Below are 19,858 nucleotides of genomic sequence, written 5' to 3' on the forward strand. Positions count from 1 at the left end.
AAGAAGTAATTTTCCTTTGCAAATAGACTTTTTATCTCAGCTACAGTGTTAAGGATCAGTGGGTTGTCACATGTATGTCTTTTTAATAAATGCCAGCTGAGATGACATTAAAGTGATAGACTGATCACTGTAATCAATGCAATTCAAAATTGCTTTATGTCTTAAATGAACTTGGTTCCTTTCTGTGATTCTCCTACAGTTAACATTGTCTGAGCAATGAAGTACAAGGTTACATCTTCATTTGAAGTAGAAAGTGATGATGATATGGAATTAAAATTTTTTACACAGGTGCAGGTTTTTCAGTTTAACTCCTGTTTTTATGCAATTCAAAGGACCTCACTATATATTCTTATTGCAAAAAAACAGTAAAAACAGAAAATTAAATTTAAAGGAGAAGCAAATGATGTGAAGCTTCCCATTTCTTCCCCCCCACACCATAAAAAGAGTGAGTGGCCAAGGCTTACTTTTTATTTGCTTAATTGACTTGCCTTAAGCCATGAGTGTTGATGCCTTAAAACACAGATATTTCTCAACTCAGAGGCAATCAGAATTGGTATTTAAGCATGAACATGTGGTTCATCTTAACAGAATAACTGTGTGTCTGTTGTGCGGTGCCTGTGCATTTAATGCCATACGCAGGCTTATTTGTATTATTTAAAATGATACTGATATGTTTTGGTCTCCCCTAAGCACATCTTCCCTGGCTTCTGGCAAGGCAATGCATCTGAAAAAAGACAGCCCCGCTGATGATGCAGTTGGTGATGATACAGGAGGGCAAACACAACACCAGCTAACAGTCTAATTCTGAACTAAAGGAATCTTTCCATACCATTATTCTCACATTCTATTCAGTGTCTTTAAAATCTATTTATGCAGAATACTTCAGAACTCCTTTCTTGTTCTGGATTTATTTTCTCAAAACCCTAGAGGGTTCTGTAAAAACTCTCAGGATCCTTGTAAACCTTTTAATTTCTCTTAAAGTTGGCAGACTGACAGGCCTTAGTTACGCTTAGTGCTAAATTATTTATCTTCCTTTTCCCTCCTAGCCCTGACTTCTGAATCTTTAACCTGACTCCTGGGACATGTGGGGCTTTTCCCCGCCCCCCCCCCCCCCCCCCCCCATTTGAAGCGAAGCCATTTTTATCTTTTGTTTTTAGTGTTTTACTGTGAAAGAATGTACATGTAAAATTTGGATCTATAAGTATGTGGTATCTGCTTTTCTTTTTTTAATTGTAATTCTAAGTGTAACAAGGTAACTAGATCATATGTTTTTATGTTTATATTTTATGTTTACTTGTATGTGATTCTTACTCATCTCCTGCATTCAAAAGTGGATCTCAAATTGATATTTTTTTTAATGCCATTCCTATACTATCTCCATATCATGTGTTACAGAACAGTTTTGAGGCTTTCTCCTCCAGAACCAAAAATTGCCAAGAGTTTTTCAATAATGATGTTGAAATGCTGGTAAAATAAAAAGTTAAGCACACAACCTCCTTTAATTCCATGGAGTGCAATGTAGTGTCACTAGATCAGTCCATTTTTGATGGGACATAAGCGCATAATTGAACACCTTCCTAAAAATCTCGTTGTTGTGCTTTATGTTATCTATGTCCTAATAGCTTTCAAGTAGGAAAGAAGTGAATAAATGATAAACAGAGAATGTTCTTCATTTTCATTGCTTATCAGGAGTGAAAAGTGTTTATCTTTACAAAATACAAGGATAACTATTTAAATACTAGCTTTTTTTCACTATGTTTTTAGCTTTCTTATATGCAAGAAGTTTCATACATAAAATGTCAACGTGTATAATATAAAACGTGAATAATATGTATGCTATTTTAATATAAGCATCTTTGTAAGCTACAGTGGTTCTGACTATGAATCATGTACTTGTTGGGCACTTAGATTTTTCGGAGTATAATTTTTTTTTAATCTCACAAGTAGGTTTACACCTTTTAAAATTGTTACATCAATAGGTAATACTTGGCTTATTTTGACAAATAAGACAATGTGGCTTCAGGATGCAGAATGCTTTTGAAATCCAGGCTAAAGGATCTGAAGCTTGTTATTATATTGTTTTGAAAGCGGCCAAGTATTTCACGTTAAAGTGAAAAGTACCAAACATTTCACTGGAGGAAGTGTCTTGAACTGTTGTATGAGCAAGCATGTAAGTACCCATTGTTATTGGTAGTAACAACGTATTTATTCTAATCTTTAGATCTCATGTGGCATCCTAGGAATACAAGCTACAGAAGGATCAGCACCTCATAAAGACTTCTAAGCCGTTGCAAGGTAAAGATCTTTTTTTCCCTGTCTGTACTATCATAGTCATCAACTGAAAAACTGTAGAAGCTGGTTTATAGTATAATTTCAGGACTGAATGTATTGATCATGAAGATTATGTCAATCCTTACATTGCTTCTAGGATTAGTAAAGCAAGCCAGTCAAATTTTCCTGCAACTTTTTATTTCAAAACATTTATCTTTAGAGTCTTGAGTAAATCTCTAATCTGTCACGTGTCTGATGATTTTGGGTGCTACTTTTAATCAGGATTCTGTTGTTTCTGATATTCTCTAAAACCACTGTATTTATCCTGTGTGTGGTTATAAACAAGATTGTGGGAGCCTTCAGTCTCCTCCTCTTATGACACTAAGCCCAAAGTCACATATGGAATTAAGCTTTCATTTAATTTTACGTTGAAAATAAATGTGTGGCAATAGCATGAGAAACTGTGAATAAATGCTTGTTCTTAAGGCTACAGAGGAGTAGGAGAAGCCATGCAATGTGCTATCCAGGGGTCCAGATCATCAGTTCACATCAAATAGCAAATCACAAAACTGGCAGTTACTGTCCAAGGGGACAATCCTCCTGATTGAAGGGGAAAGATTAAAGAAAACCCCTTTTATCCTTAAGATGGATGATGTGTACTTGGTTCTTGTGCTGTAGCAAGTTTTATTAGTAATTTTAAAAACCTGGATATTTGCCGTTTCTTTAAAAACATGACTGATGAAACCAAAGACCATTGTTACTGTAGGAGTTATGCTTCATTGATGTGTTGTTACTGTGAGCTTGAAGCATCCCATGCATGCAGCATAAGAGTAATGGAATGGAAGATCAGCTTTATTTGCTGTTGTCAAAATTCACATTCTTTCAATAACCTTTTTTGGAACATATTTCCAAGGGACATGATAAATTTCTCCATCACTTGGTGTCTGTAAGCCCTGATCCTAACTTTCCCTTCTAGCTTAAAGCTATGAATCTATGTACATGTGAAATTAAAATATGCAGTGAGTGTTCAAAATGCATCTTCTTCATCTTGAATATTCTGGTTTTGTCTGTCTTCATTCCACATTCTTGACAAGGTAGATTTCCTTATCTTGTTTTATTAGACTGTTCAAATTGCCATGCAGGATACTTGCTATAATACTTCAGTTTCATTTTTACTCACATTAGTATTAAACAGTAACTTTCTATTCTATTTTTGAAGTTGGTGACCTCTGAAGGATTTGGAACTCTGAAAGTTTCATTGGTGGAAAAATATCTGATATCATATTCTGGAAAGCCTCTGGCTCATTAACTTATGTCTATTAATGGCTGCAAAATTCATAAACCTTTACATAATGATTTTCTTTAACTGTAGTTCTATTAATTTTATGGTAATTTTACTGTTATTTATGATCGTCAAAAGAGTCTGTTGGAAAAAGAGATAATAGCACAGGGCTTCCAATTTGTGGATCCTCTATGCCTTATAGTAATTGTTGCAGGCTCTATTAAAGATTAAGGAGGTTACAAGCTTTGACTTTATAAGGTGAAACTAATTCTTTGAAGGGAAAGTTGTATTGTTAATAGTGACTGGAATTAATTACTCAAAGAGCTGTAGTAATTCATTCATGAGTTCCATTCAGTTTTACTCCTTTAAGGGTTTAAAAAGTTTCTGTTTAATCTGAGGGATCCTAACTCCTTTTTGTCTGTCTGCTTATGCATTACCAGGAGCTTTTCACACTCTTAAAAACCCACGAACAAACGAACAAACACTCAAGCAAACAAAAAAAACCCAACCAGCCTATAATTAGAAACAATTCACACTAAAAAATTAAATTACTATGTTATCTTTAAAAAATACTGGAAAAAAAACAATCTACATTCCTGTTTATCTCTCTGGAATATACTGAATATGTGGTAGTTCAAGATCTGTACTGTACATGGCAGACAGATATTTAAAAGTACTATCATCTGGTTAATTTAATATACCAGAAATAGAGAAGCTAGCAGATATTTTCCATAAGGTGCATAGTAAGTGCCCTATATTTTGATTAAATGCACAGAATAAACCAAAGAAACATGTAATACAGGCAGGAGATCTTGAGTTTTAGGATTTTAGGAGATGTTAGATTGGTTCACTTGCCATCCTAAAAATTCCTAAAGAAATGTCTCTTCTGTTCATAACTCAGAGCTAGAACTAAAAGCTGCAGCCTGAAGTCTCATTAAAGATTTGCATGTGAAGAGATTTCAAAGTCAGAGATTGATCAATGTGTAAGTTAGGTTTTTTTATTTTTTTTCTGGTGTCAATGCAACATATGTAGTATCTTAAAAATACTTCCTTCAGGTATGTTGCACTATTTCTCGTTTTTCAATTGCATTCAGGGGTGGGGTCGGGGAAGCAGTATTCCTTTAAAATTATTTCCATTGTGTAATCTACTTGGATTTTCAGACTTTCCATGGTTCTTTACTCAACCACTATGCATTTCTATTATTTGATTTTTGCCTTCCATCTGCTAAGGCAGAACAATGATTGTTGTCTTGTTGGTTTGTCAGTGTTTTGAAGGCTGTCATTATGTTCTAGAAGATTTGAACTCGTACATCTGGTATGCATGGACACTACAGATTCTAGGGCCATTTTCATAAGTCCTCAGTTGAACTTTCTCTGTTCACTACTTTTCTCATTATTACAAATCTTTTAGTGGATTGGTGGCCTGTTTATGTTAGCTTGTACAGTCATGGCAGCTTTTCATGTGAGTTTTATATGTATTGGTACTCATCCAATTTTACATATACAAATAGTCCCATAGGAGCTGTTAAATGCTGTTCATATGCATAAAGGAGAGTACATTTATACAGGCTTATAGGACTTGGCCTAATGTTTGTTACCTGAGCCTTTTTGATAGAAAGTATCCTACAGCTACACCAGCTAATGCTAAAATCCTATATTGTCGTAAATCACTGTTTAAATTACCATTGAGGCATCTTTTTAACTGTATATTGTCTTGGGAGATTATTTTATAGGCTAAGAAGTGATAGTCCTAACTGGTAGCACAAATTGTCATGCTGTCTACTCAGTGATTACAGTAGTCAGAGTCTGTGATTTAGCAGATATAACAGCATTTGGTGTTAGAATGGTATAATTTTTTTCATACTTTGTTTGAATATTTGTTATGGTTGTAAATTTCTGTCCTGTTGCCTCCCTGTTTGTGTACTGAAATCATTTTGTTTGGGGTAGGTTTTATTTTTTCCCCATTTGAAATATTTAATTCCCAACTTTCTGTTATCTTTTTCAGGCCAGTATGTGCTTATGGTCCATGAAGTGACCATGCCCCCATTCTTGGGCCATACTCTCCTACTTGCCTTCAAACTCTTGATTTTTTCCAGACAAAACCAAAACAAAGAGCAAAGATTCTTTCAAAGTCACCAGCAAGTAAAAAGGCTCAAACCCCACAGGCAGAGCTCTTATCCAAGGTACACTGAAGTGAGTGGAATTTTTCCCACTGAATGCAGTGGAAGTTGGATTCAGTCTTTGCATGCCAGTCCCCCTTGTAAGGCTTTTTCATGCAGGAATGAAATTTTGGGGCTTCAGTTTTGAAAATTATAGTCTTCTAATAGCCAAGAAAATAATTGACTTATTGATCCATGTCGTGGTCATCTTCTTACTAATAACATTTTAGAAGGAAAAAAAAAAAAAGATATTTTCTGTGTAGGTTTGAGATACAGATGAAAAATTTGTATCAGTTCTGGTTTTTTATGTTGAAGGCTCTATTTGTTTTAAAGTATTTTGATCAAAAAATATAGTAAATTAATCTTTGTGACAATTGTAATCACATCTCTAATAATATGTTGTGACTGTTTCATGCAATTCATGTTCACAAAGTACCTCTGTTGCATGAGGACAGCCAAGTAACTCTCCTCAAACTGACAGAGAGTCTATCAGTTTCAAACACCCAGTTCTCAAAATAATTATGTATCAAATTTAAGTCTTACTGATTTTTGTGCAAATTTATTTAATAATTGTAAGCAACAGAGGACATTTTCATTAGGAAAATTATGCTGATGAACTTCCCTGCTCATATACATCAATGTCCATGTATTCACTGTATGAAGAAATTTTCACTTGAAAAATTAGGTAGGAATCCTCTAAAAGTCTACTAATTGAAGTCCAGTGCCTTTGTGTGTGGACCAGAGGTTGACGATATCTGTAAAGGGGAGGGCTAGGGTTAATTCACATCACTGAATCCAAATCCATAACTAGGCCTTATCTTAAATGTCCATTGTTGAAGCAAATAGAAGAATTCAAAGTAAAAAGAGAGAAAGCACCTTAATCTAACTCAAAGTTCTCTCACAAGAGCCTCTTAGGGTAGAAATAAAATTTGGAAATGTGGAGGTGGCATTGCAAGGCATGCCTTTGATGTTCCATAACTTGTAATATCTTGACTTTTTAACCTTCAGAATACATCTGATTTCACTGTCATCATGTTTGTTCCTTCTTTGGTGATGAACTTTATTTCCTTCACGTTTTCTTACAATGCAATCATTTCGTTTAAGTAGCATTAGCATTTACCAATAACAGCAGTGTTTGGCACTTTCCCTCAGTCTTCATTCAAGAATCTCAGACCTTCTATTCCTTGAAGTTATGGCCAAAACTTCACACCAAGAGCCAGTAGTTCGTTGTGAAGTCCCAGGTTTGATGCAGCAGCATTATACACGACTTGGTTATCGTAGTGCCTCTGTTGGGTAATGAACTGAATGGAGGATAAATGAGGTCAGTTGAATTATGTAGCATTTTACCACCTGCTTAGTGCATACGTGGGAGCTTATGGTGAATTGGCTGAGATGATAACCAGTAAGTTCTTGATAACCCCATGATAACTCTCTGAAGTTGCTAACCCTTTAATCTCCTTGTAAGGTTAGGTTTTGTAGTTGGAGAAACAGAAATTTGGTTAAATACAAGGGATCGTAGCCCTTGGCAGTAGAACCCAGAAATCCTGACTTTGGTAGTCCTCTGCAATGCAACTGAATGACAGTTCTGTTATTTTGCACCTCATTTTCGCGAAGTCTTCATTGATTCTGAGCATTATTGCATGCCTTTTTTCAAATGTAAGAAAAAGCCCTCACAATGAAAAAAGTGATTTATCTGCAAGTATTGTAAATGAATGAGCTCCTTAGTATCATAGGTATCTTGCTGCTTTGTCCCCAGGTAAATACATAGCTGCCAACTTCTCTTTTTTATTAGCCAGAACTAAGCTGTATTGTGTCCTTTACCAAATACATTATCAATTGCTATGTATTGACCAAAAGATACATCAAATCCTGTAATCAAAAAGGTTTCATCCTTCTTTGGACTTTCCAGATTCTCTCTCTCAATTTTCCCTCTGAAATATGCTTTTTAATGAGCAGAAAGCCTGGAGGATGAAGTCTTTGTACCAGTGGACCTTGTTAACCAGCCATTTGTGAATTCTTTTTAGACTCCAGAACAATGAGCTACGTTTCCTATTGAAGCTTTTGCTATGTAGAAGCGCTCTTGTGCTTTCAGTTCACCTAAGTTTTAACAGCAGACTTTTTCCAGGGTAGCTGACTTTGAACAACTACATGCTGTAGCATTGTTTCTCTTGGGACGACAAGAACTACAAAAACTCTCTTGGAAAAGCAGGATTCTCCTTTTCTCAGGCTTTCAATGTAGAAGTCTGATTTTCCAATATGTTATTTAAGCCAGCTAGATCAGTCTCCCTTTCCCTGCTACTGTGCAGACACCAGCTCGGTAAAAAGAAAACAGAAATTCCTCATAATTCTTTCCCCAGTGACATTTGTTGGATTGTGTGTTAGGACTGGGGGACTGTGCGTAAAGGCCAAGATCTCAAAATGTAACAATAAATGAGATGGTTTGATATTTCATAGTATTTCTGTGTGGGTTTCCTCTTCATGGAATCTGCATACTGCTATGTGTGAAGTTTGAACTCTTAGTCTGAGGGTGTAGGGTGAGTAATGTTAAGTTCTGCAAGATGAGACTATTTAGTGGCTTGGTCTTTCCTGTACTAATTTACTATTGGTGCTCTGTAAAAACCCTTTTTTGAAAATTACTAACACAGACAATTTTAGCGACAAGATTTGGATTTAGTTTTCATGTAAAGCTTAGGCACTTTGCTTACGGTAACGCCCCAAGAGAGTCCCTGGTGAGAAGCAATTGCTAGCTGTTAGTCTGTATCAAAACAATTTTATAAATTTAAGTTTCTGAATCTCCTGCTGACTACCATCTTTCTTGAGACTGACAATACTTACAAGTTGCAAGACTCTCCTTAGTGTGGTAGATGTGCAGAATGGGTCATTATCGCTCAGTATGAAACAGGAGAAAGAACTCAAACAATATTGCTAGTGAAGATGCATAGGAGACACAGCTACATCACATTTTAAAATGTCCTTTAGAGCTTCGTAATGCAAGCAGACCATGTGTCTCAGCATCAGTATACATTTTTTTCTGTACAACTAAGTATTGTTTTTATTCCTCCTCCTTTGTTTAGTTTATTATAATCAAACACAAAGTTGGGGCTGGGGACATTATGCAACACATAATCTGTGATCTTTAAAAAATGAATGGTCTTCATATTTTGTAGTGATTTTATAGGATTACAGAACGTGCAGTTGAAGCCAAAAGCCTCCTTTCATGTACACACAGCAGTGGTGGCAAAATAACTGACCACAACTGGTGAGAGTATCAATTATTCTACTCTTGTTAAATACTCATGGGCTGTGGTGATCCAGAAATCGTAGGTCGTATTACCTGCATTTTTATACCTTTAAAAGAAAGTTTATTACATTGTCTAGTATATTTGATATAAATTCTCCAGACAGTGGGGGCTGTGTGTACTGTACTGCAGGTTTTTAGTTTATTAAAATGTACTGGGCCAAATCCTAATGTCAATGAAATCTGTTAAATTCCTCCCAGATATATTTTTTTAAATAGGGAATGTAAAACATCTGCTTTCTAAGTAATCTCTTTCTCATGTCAGTAATTATAGTTGTATAGACATAGGCAAAATCTTAAATATGCAGTCCTCAAGGAGCTAGCATATTTTTTAGAGACAACTTAAACGACCTTTCATGTCATTGTTTTTGCTTTTTGTTCATGTTGTCTTACTTAGTTCCCCACTTGGAACTCTGTATTTCTATATATAACTATGCTACTAAAAAAGGGATTTTCATTCTTAATTTGAGTCTCTAAATGCTACAATATTACAGTGTTTGACTGTGTTACTGTTTCTAACTTTTACTGGTTTTACCAACATGAATTGTACTCTTAATGTGAAGAGTGCTCTTCACCATACTTGAATATATCTCTGTTCCCATTCTATCCCACAAACACTCCTCACAGATGACTTTTGAAAGATTTTGAAGAGAATTGGTGATTTCAGTGTGCACTTGGAACAGATACTTATTGTGATAATTTTTTTTTAATTGTATGTTCTATATTGATCAAATATTGAAGTAGGCATAAGGAATTATGGTTTCAGAATGCACATGCTTCCTTGATTGATTAAACTGATAGAATTTTACTTAAGTTAATGACATTGTATGAAATCTTTTCTATTTGGAGCAAGGATTTGCCCCTTACTTACATGTAATAAGTTAGTAATATACAATATTCAGTGTAACTACAGCAATTTACATCTGCTGAGGATCTGACCTACCTATCTTAAATCTATGCAGCATCCATGTGCTTCAACTCAGATATGCTTTTTCAACCTCAGATGAAAAAATGAGCCAGGGAAGGTTAATAATTTTTTGATGGATAAAAATATAAAAATGGTAAAACTGAAACACATACCTATAAGGGTGCTTTGGGGGTTTATTTCTGCCATTTTCCACTTCTATTCCTAGAACTTTAAAATTTTTTTTTCTTTATCTTTTTTGTTCTTTTCAGTAGAGTTGAAATTGGCACTATTTTGTGCTGTTAGCCAAAGATTGTTCTGTTAAGCAAACAGAAAGGCAAGGAATTATGGCACAGTACTGGAAGTTACCCGAGCTAATCCATGCCAGATACTGGATATTTTTTCAATTCCAGCAAAGCTAGTACCAGTTCATTAATAGAAATACTCTGTGGGAGATGCAATAATCTATGTTTAGTCTTAAAGTAAATCGGTAACTAGCTGTATGTGTGTACTTTATGGCATTGCAATTTGGTTGTTCTGTCTGCTATTTTAAAGTATTAGGGAAATCAGTCACATCTAGGATAGTGTTTCTTTGTACTCTGTAATTTTTACTGGTAATTGTATAGAATTGCAACAGAAGAAGAAAGGGATTCTATCAGGAAATTGTAATGATGACAACCTTGAATTTGAATTCTTTCTGTATTTTTATTCTTTTATTATTATTATTAACTTTTAAATTATTTTATTATTTATCTTGCCCATGACTATGGGCCTCAGGAGTGGAGAAGAAAAGTGAAGGTAATAAGAAAGAAGCAGTTCTCTTTGTTTTCTTATGTACACATCTTGTAATGAAGGTGAACCCAGAAAGCTGTTTTTAATGTTTTCCTGGCTTCTTCCAGATGTTGATTTTTACTCTCTCAAACCAAACTTCCATGGAGGAATGTCCTTATTTCATTACAGATGTATACTTTTTACCCCCTACCTATCAGGTTGACCAATTCTAATATGTTTAGAATTCCAGTTGCTTGGATTCCACTTGATTCTTCAGCCTTTGAAAAGGCCAGCATGTAACATTGTTCAGGTTTTTTACAAGATTGTGATTTAAGGCTTTCTTAGTAGTTTAATGAAATACAGTTATTTTTCTTCCATAATAGAAATATATTCTGTAGCTAGTCTCTCCCTGATTGTAGGTCCCAGCAGGGACATTAGGAACAGATGACACTGTTTGGCTTGCCTGATAAATTGTGGCCAGGAGTCTGAAAATCACTAAATATAAAAGACCTCATTTGATCAGCAATCACCTAGTTTCAAAAGTAGTCTGTTGGCCTATAAATGGATTTACAATGGCCCAGTGTGGGTGCCGACTGGGGGATGATTCCATCTGTAGCTCTTCAGTCAATGACTGGAAATCTCAAATGAGTGAGTTGGGAAAGTAGGAGTTTAGGAGTGTGCAGGTACCTCTCTTTCCAAGCCATACGGGTGAGACACAGTGGCAATTCTAGATGGCACTTCAAGCCATCAGGTCAGAGGGGATACGGTTGACTAATATTTTTCATGAAAGAAGGGCAAATTAATAACTTTGAAAATCTTGATCAAGATAGGAGTCAGATGACAGTTAACACAGGAAATTAAGCCAATGAAAATCCATATCTGTACAGAAATGGCTTACAAGACAATAGGTCATTTTTTTCCTCTGGCAAAATCTTTCATTCAGTGATTTCCACAGTATTTCAATAAAACTTTTGCCTCTTTCCTCCACTTGGCAACCATAGACTACTGAGAATGTGATGCCATTGAGCAATTTATCTGCTACTTGGACACTTCTTTAAGGATAATTTAATAATCTTAATTTAAATGTCTCTTGAGAGGCATTCCCTTGATACTGCATCAGAGGTTTTCTGCACGTTGGTAACATATGGTCTCAGAAGCAATCCTCATTTTTTGACCAAAAAAACCCCTTAGGACCAGAAGAACCCCAGCTCCTTTCATTAGAATCCCAGAGCCAGAAGGAAGCGCATACAAGCCAAGAAATGACAGCATCTTTTCTATGAAGCTATTTTTTATCTCTGAATATCCATGCATCTTCCCTGTAGTCTCTGGGCCTGACACTGCCATCTCAGAATAAAATATTGTTTTATCAATGAGCTTCATGATGGTATTAAATCTGTAAAGGAGGGCTTAACTCTTTCTCAGTTTTCTTTAGTTCTACAGAATTTATTGAACACTGAGAGTCCTGCCATAGTATCTAGAAGACAGATTTCCATATATGACAAAGTGGTTGTTGATTTGAGACTTTTAGATTCCAGCAGGATGATGTATTAGACCATGATATAGCCCACAGTTTTTGAAGTAACTGACAGCATCTATGTACCCAGCCACAATATGCCAGTAATCCGGAAGCTAACAGAAGCATAGACGTAATAATTACTTCTTTATCCCTTTAAGGTACACAGGATTGGAAGAGATTTCTGAAGAGTTGGAGTGAAACCTTTAGCTAAGAAGTAGTACTGGTGCATTGCAGATGCAACTTGCAGAATAAGGTTTTGTGCAATGCTGTTGAATCATAGAATCATAGATAATATAATTATTGCTTAAGGCTCAGGAACCAGTATATTAAATCTGTTTGGTAATTTTGCTTTTTACAGACATAAATAAGTTAGGATGTTCTGTTTTGGTGGTACCTAAATGCTGGAGTCCTCCCTTGCTTAGAGATGAGCATGAATAGTTCTCCAGACATTAATACCTGTGGGAGATGCAGTATCTTAATCTGTTTTGGTGCTTGTAGAAGTGGTCAGACTCAAAGTGATTTTTTTAAATTAAATCCCAGTGATCTCAGTGGAGTAATAGAAAATAAAAATCAGGAGTGCATAGGTGGTAGTGATTGAATGGTACTAGCTAAAAGCAGTGTAGCTGGGGTTTGTTGTTTTATTAGGCACCCATTCATGAAACAGAATCTTTCAATTGAAACCGAGACTGTTCATCCTTAAATTTCTTATTGGCTGTAAAAGACAGCATTAGCGTGCTACTGTTCTACAGTAGTCTAAACTATGTTAATCAGATTAAATGTACAGAGAAGTTTTAGCATCCCATTTGAATATACAGCCAGGCACCACAAAGCTAAGAAGCAATAGGGAAACAAAGGTACAAGTGGAGCAGGACAAACAAAAGGGAGTTACCAGTGGACAACAGACATGTTCTCTGTCTCAGTTTTATCATTGAAGAGGACTTTGCAAAGTATTTAGATGCTGGATCTGCCAAGACACATAGTGGCAGGCTTGTCCCATTTTATTCCTCCCCTTTTGGTTGCAGTCAACAGTAGGACCATAGAAACTGGAGCAAAGTCTGGACATTTCTGATTGTGTTGATTTTGCTGCAAGGCTGTACTCTGCCCTAGAACAGCTTCTGTCTCACCAGCTCACAAGGCAAATCCCTGATGAGGAAACTGACAGATAACCTTGTTAATTGGTATTTGAAAATTATATAAAAGATTGGAATACTCTGGCTTACCAAATGGAAACCACCATCCCATCCTTTTGTGCTTCTATGAAGAAAATAAAAATAAAAGACAAATATGTCACAGAGAAAAGCAATAAGTAATGTTACATAATGATCAATGATGAGGAATATGTGCTTGGAAACTGGGAAACAAATCGTTCTGGAAGCATGATTTGACAGTGGTTAGTGCTTTTCTATAAGGCGATGCTTTTTGTCTCGGTGGTAGCACACGGCTGCTCTGGTTGCCATGGTAAGGTACATGTTTTGTTATGAATGCTATAAATAGTCACATCGTTGGCCAAAAGCGTAAGTGAAGGTCCTGCTCTGGTCATGTTTATTTTGAGTTTTGATCGTGGTCACAAAGGCTCATGTGATGATTTATGTGGTAAATTAAATGGGCAAAAAGTCAGTTGTCTCTGCGTGTTTCTGTGATGGAAGTTATCTGCCACATATGTAGTCATTCTCTCATAAATCATAAGTACTTCTGAACTTCTAGTTTGAGGTGATGGTGAATGAGGTTTTGGTATTGTCTTTCCAACATTCTGTCTCACAGACTGTATCCGTGACCTAAGGAGAATAGACTGCTGGGTAGACGTACACAGACCAGAACTAAAATGGAGAGTATATGACCTTTGTACTTGGATCTGCTGCAGACGTGCTGCTGTTCAGTAATTCTCTAGAGAAGCAAGAGCAGTAGAAAATGGTAAAATATCTCCTGTATTGAGATGGAGAAGCTTAAATCTTCAACGTTTCTGAGCATTTTGAGATCTTTGGGTGAAGGCAGCAAAACACCACTATGGCACTTCTTGACATTGTCCAGTTGGACTGTCCTTGTCATTGTGTACGAGTCAGGTTTTATAGTAGTATGGGTATAAGGGTTAAAACAGGATTTTTTCAAAGTTGTATGCAAGTTGAACTGCACTTTAAAAAGAACTGTTGTCAGAGTAATTCCAAATCCACTTGTGTTAACAAGTAGCACATAACACTGCAGTCTGACTGCACTAAGCAATGGCAGAACTGCAGAGTGAGCCTTTCACAGCACTGCTACATTGCCTTATGCTTATAGCCGCACTCCTCTGATGATTATAAAGGGTTGTATCAGTTTTCCTGTGTAATTCAGTCAATTTTTTTAAAATTTGGCATCATCTCAGCCTAGTGGGAGGAATTTTTCAGCAATGAAAAGGTATAATGATACAAAAAAAAAAAATTAAAACCCACTCCCATCCCAACCCCCCATTCCCCAGTTAGGGCTTTTACCATCGAAACTTTCCTATGTCATTTGGAAACGTAGCAGACCTGGATTTTCTGTCTGTTATGTCAGTGCTACAACATCTGTAGGAAATTCTATTAATGTTTGTTATGGAAACATTTGTCTAATCATCCCTGTAAATTTTTTTAAAAGCTAAGAAAACAGCCTGCCACTTGATGCATGACATGGCAATACAGACAGCCACACCAGAAGAGATATCCTGTTCTCAGTAATTGCATTTCTGTTACAAAACACATGCTTACTAGAAAACACACATAGAAAGATTATGTCCTCTTTGAGTCCTAGAGAACTTGGTGTAAAATTAACCCTTTGTGATGATTTGTGGGGTACTTCAGAAAACCCAGGGAAAAGAATTTCCTAAATACACAATCTTTTCTCAATTACACCACCTTCAATTCCAGAGTAACTCCATTGTCTGTCAGGCTGTCGTCTAGTATCAGAGAGCACAGTCCAGAGTAGTAAGAAATCTTTTACTGTAAAGTTGCATGTAAAATAATTCCCTGTGATTCAGCATAATAATTACTAAAAAATAAAAGCCCTCCTTGCAAACTGTCGGTTGCTGGATGCCCAAGTAGAGCTTGAGTGATAAGCTAAGGCTGAAGAGATCTCTGCATTCCTATAGGAACAGTAACTGCATAGTGTCTTGGCTGCCTTACTATTACAAAATAGAATATATGTACAAAGTTAAGGAAAAGGGAGCTATGTGTGATTCCTGGGAACCTTGCTGAAGGAAGAGAGTGAGATAATTAACAGCTAAATGAGAAAACCCTTGCTGAGGCCAAAGCAGCACAGGTTTTAAAAGGCTCTGAAGCGTTCATCAGCGCTCACTTTCTAGCCTAGTGAGTTTTTCTAGTGATATTTCTCATTCTGATATGCCATGCTGAAGATCTGCCTGTAGCGAGAGGAGTTTTTACACTTCATTAGAATGGTGGAGAGTTTACTAACTGAGAAAATAAGATGGATGGACAGATGAATTCCTGATAGAAATAGGCCCGTAGATCTGGCATTGTTAGCAGCTTCACAATCGTATGCCGTGGCAATAGTGTACCTAAGATAATGATCCCGGAGCAGTAGTCTTTCTCATTTATCTCTTTGGTGCTGTGTGTATCAATGAGGTAAGACTTTTTCTTACTTGTCAAAGTATTTGGTATTGTTTCCCACAGTATGTTCAGATTATTGTTTTACTAATTTTCTTGGCTTCCTTTCAATTTATTTCAAATTAAACCAACATCAAGTGTAACTTTTGATGTTTATAGCAGTGCAGAAAATGAATCAACACTTTTCAACTATATGGACTTGGCCTGAAAAAGCTGAAAGCACAGGAAACAATGTCAATACAAATGCACACATCTGGTCACAGTAACTGTCTTAATTGTTTATAGATTTGTAATTGCAGAGCAGAACATATGATGCATGCTCTCAGGTAATGCTGGAGTGACAGCTCTGGACACTGTTTTGTGAGATATTTCAAGAGCAGAAGCAGAATAAACTTGCCATTTCCACCTTGGAAAGTTCACTTTGCTTTTACTGTTGAGATTGCTAGCCAGACTGTTTACCAGTGCCAGTATGGTATAAACAGCTCTTAATTAGCAGCTGTGTTGAGTTTTCCAAATCATTGTAAACCATCCGCTGAATATCCAGCAGAAGCCAATCAGTTGCATTTGTTATGGGACCTCTTTGGTTAAGTAGCAGCAATACCCATTGTACAGTTCCTTTAGTCCTTTGGCTAGTGGCGTCTAAGTCAACCTTCTGTCTCCTCTAATTCTGTGGCTATCAGTAGCAGTCCCCTTTCTGACACAGGTGGAAGGAATGCATAGGAATTAGTTTTAGGAGCTTCATAATCTCGAAGCATCATCCTTCTTTTATTAGTTATCCATCCACAGTTATTACTCTGGCCCACGTCCCCCTTTTTCTGTCATACAGAAAGAGAGAGTGTATCGTGTAGACCAGGCTACAGCTGAAGGCTTTCTGGTTCAGAATGAGATTTATGTACCTCTTTTAATATTAAGCCAGGGAATGAAGAGGAGGATTGGGAAACATTAGAACTGTGGTACTAGTATTTTGAGAAGTGCAATGAAAGCTTTATCCATAACACTTCAACTATTGCCATTGTTAGTATATTCTGAGGGAGAGCTGAAGGCAAATAGAAAAAGTTTCTTGGGTGTACAGCAGTAGAAATGCTGTGTCTGTTTTTCATTCTTTGCAGACAGGACGAGCAGTTGCTAAAGCAGTTGCTTTAAAAAATCAGTGAACAGTCAGCCTATCTGGAATATATTTTTCAAAAGTTTGGAGTGTTTCCATTAGTATGTAAGTACCAAGAAATATACCATAAAAGCCAGTTGGCCTCACAAACTTTGAGTCTAATACCAGTTAATTGTATCAAGTTGCAGTTGGTTTAATGTTTTCTATGTAAGGGGTCAGAGTTCCAGCAAACATGTTTCTGGAGTTGTTGGCAGCTAAAAGAGAAAGGCAGCTTTATTGCTCTTTCATAACTGTTCTGATTTCTGTAGCCAAGAAAGCACCATTAGAGGTTTTACTATTTTCAATTTTAAAAATGCTTCAGAAAATATATTATACAGGGACACCTGCAGGAGCAGAAAAGTTCTGAAATTTTGAAAACTAATTCTGCTTTGGAAAGAGACATTTTCTTTTATATGCTAAAGAAAACAAAAAATTTCAAAACCTTTATTTGTTGCTTTGTAGCAGTATTAAAACTTCACTTAATAAGTCATATTTCTGCTTAATATCATCTGATCACATCTTCACTGTGCTTTTAAACCAACACCAATCTTTGCTTTCATTGCATCTTCATTCCCATTTACAGCTTTTAAGAAGTAGTATTAACCCAAATTTGATACACACCCTCAATTCCTAATACATATGTGATGTTTTTCCCTTAAATTTTTGATCTATTCCATGAGTAGAGTCAATAACTTTTGAGAGAGACTGCAGATGTAACTGTCAACTCCTCTGCTGCCATATCAAGATGGAATTACATGATCACAGAAATCAGAGAAGGAAAAAAAACCTATGAGGTCATCTTGTCCATCTCTTCTGCCAGTTCATAATGATTCCCTGCAGAATGTTCTGCAATGAGTTGTTTAGCTTAGTTCTGGACAGTTCTTTTGAAAGGACTGCATAGACTTTGCTATGATTCTCAGTAAGTATCTTTCACTTGTTTGGTTTTAGTCTTATATGACAGGACCAGATTGGGTAGATATTACTCCTGTAATGCAGCTATCAATAACAATAAAGGCAATTGGCATTTTTGTTGAATAAATTGTTTGGGTTTTAGGACCAAGGCTACATCTGGTTTTGGAAACTAGCTGAGGAAGTAAATGGCAGCTGAGAATTTCTGCAGGAAATTTCACCTGTTCCTGTACCTTCCACAAATAGTTCATGATTTCTGTGTATTTACTGGCAATTTGCTGAATTGTTTCTAGGAACAGTTCTTGGTCTGTGGTTCTTTCACAAGCAGCTTCGAGTGACCCACATCTGAAGTGACAATTGGTTTGGTTAAGTACCGAGCACGTGACATTTTATATGCTCTGATAGGTTAAAATTAACCCATTTTAAGTGACAAACATGGTAGCAGGGAAATAATGTGTCTGGCAACTAGTGCAGGAGGCAAGTCTCACTTTTAGCCCTGACCACAGTATTGAATCATAAGTAATTTCATCTCTTTGTGCCTCAGCTTGCAGTATGCAACTACTGTCAGAGGATGACAGCGAAGTTACCTTTCTCAGTAAGCCTTTGTGAAGGTGTAAGAGACTTGGAAATTCCTGGATAGATGGTGCTAAAGAACAGTGACCATCAGCGTTGTCTGTAAGAATTATTTAATAACTTAAACTCAATGGGATTTCAAAATTTGCTCTCCACATTCCACTCCACTGCTTAAGTGCCAGAGGAAAGATTTTTATAATAGGTTGCCTGAGTGCTGCTGCTCCCCAGACTGACAAGTGATAGTTGCCCATTATGCAAATGTTCCCTTGTACTGAACTGCCTCTCTGCCTTTCGTCGAGCAACACAACACGTTTGCGGTACTGTATTGTGTTGACTACGCAGAGGTCAGAGGGCAGAGTACAGAATTGCATAGTCCTTCCCATCCACTGGAAGGGAAAGCAAGAGTGTGAGAGGAGGCAAGCAAAGCACCGCTGTGCAAACGGCAGTGCAAACATCATTGTTAAGTCAGACTTTGCAATACTTGACAGCTCTCCATTCAAATATGTAGTACTGCACTCAAGAACTGATAAAATTTTGTGGAGCTTGGTTCCGGTGTAGCAATTGCCTATTAGTAACAAACAGACTGTGTGAGAAGACTTATGTAGCAGATTTCTGTAAGACATGGAGGAGTTGGGTTTTGTGACTTGGAGAAAACAGGCCTATGAATTCCCTTGTTTCAGTCTGCAGCCATATGTTAATTTTCACATATTCTGTGAGTAGGGCAGAAATGCCTTCTTCATAGGGTATGCTAATTTCCTTCCTGGGGATCTTTGTGCAGCACTTCTGTGAATGTGTAGGGCTCATCCTGTCAGAATTTTTCAGACAGGAAAAAAAATACAGCTTATGCTTTTCAGAGACAATGGACACAAACTGAAGTACTTTTTTCTTATGTTTAAGTAGAATTTCCTTTATTTTTACTGTGCGTCATTGAACAGTAGAACAGTTTGCCCAGAGAGCTTGCTTATGAAACCTCTGTCCTTGGAAATACTGAAAATACGATTGGACAAGGCCCTGCGCAACCTCCCCTCTTTGATCCTGCTTGGAGCAGGGAGGTCAGACTCCAGAGATTCTTTCCAACCACAATGTTCCTGTGATTTTGTGATTATCAGAAAGGCCACAAACTTGGAAAAATAAGGATTTTTCTCTTGGAAAGAGGCAGAATTATCTAGGTTTAAGACAGCTGACTTCATCTTTTGGATCTTCTGTAGCTGTCTTTCTGAAAAAAATATTCTGGCTAAGTCCCAGATTAAAATTTTGGGTTTCAAATAGAATGATACCCTCATTATGCTGTTTTTACTCTTCAGTCTCATTGTGAAACCTAGTCATTGTCACTCCTGATCTTGATTTCCTAAGTGTCCTTTAAATTTCTGGACAAAAGAGACAGGCACTGCCTGCACAGGGCTGCAGTGAACCTCAGTTGTGGCTGGATCAGCCACTCATTTTCAGGAAGACCCTC

The 19,858-nt window shown here is 36.7% G+C and overlaps 1 long non-coding RNA gene across 1 annotated transcript in view; it reads left to right on the forward strand.

Annotated features, from left to right (window-relative positions):
- LOC119145208 overlaps positions 1–19,858 on the forward strand; it is a 186,538-nt gene that overhangs the window by 48,311 nt on the left and 118,369 nt on the right. The window contains exon 8 of the long non-coding RNA XR_005103340.1: positions 2,222–2,295. This is a non-coding gene — a long non-coding RNA (uncharacterized LOC119145208). The remainder of the gene's footprint in view (positions 1–2,221; positions 2,296–19,858) is intronic.

This window comes from Falco rusticolus, chromosome 3 (genome assembly GCF_015220075.1).
Source record: "Falco rusticolus isolate bFalRus1 chromosome 3, bFalRus1.pri, whole genome shotgun sequence".
NCBI lineage: Eukaryota > Metazoa > Chordata > Aves > Falconiformes > Falconidae > Falco > Falco rusticolus.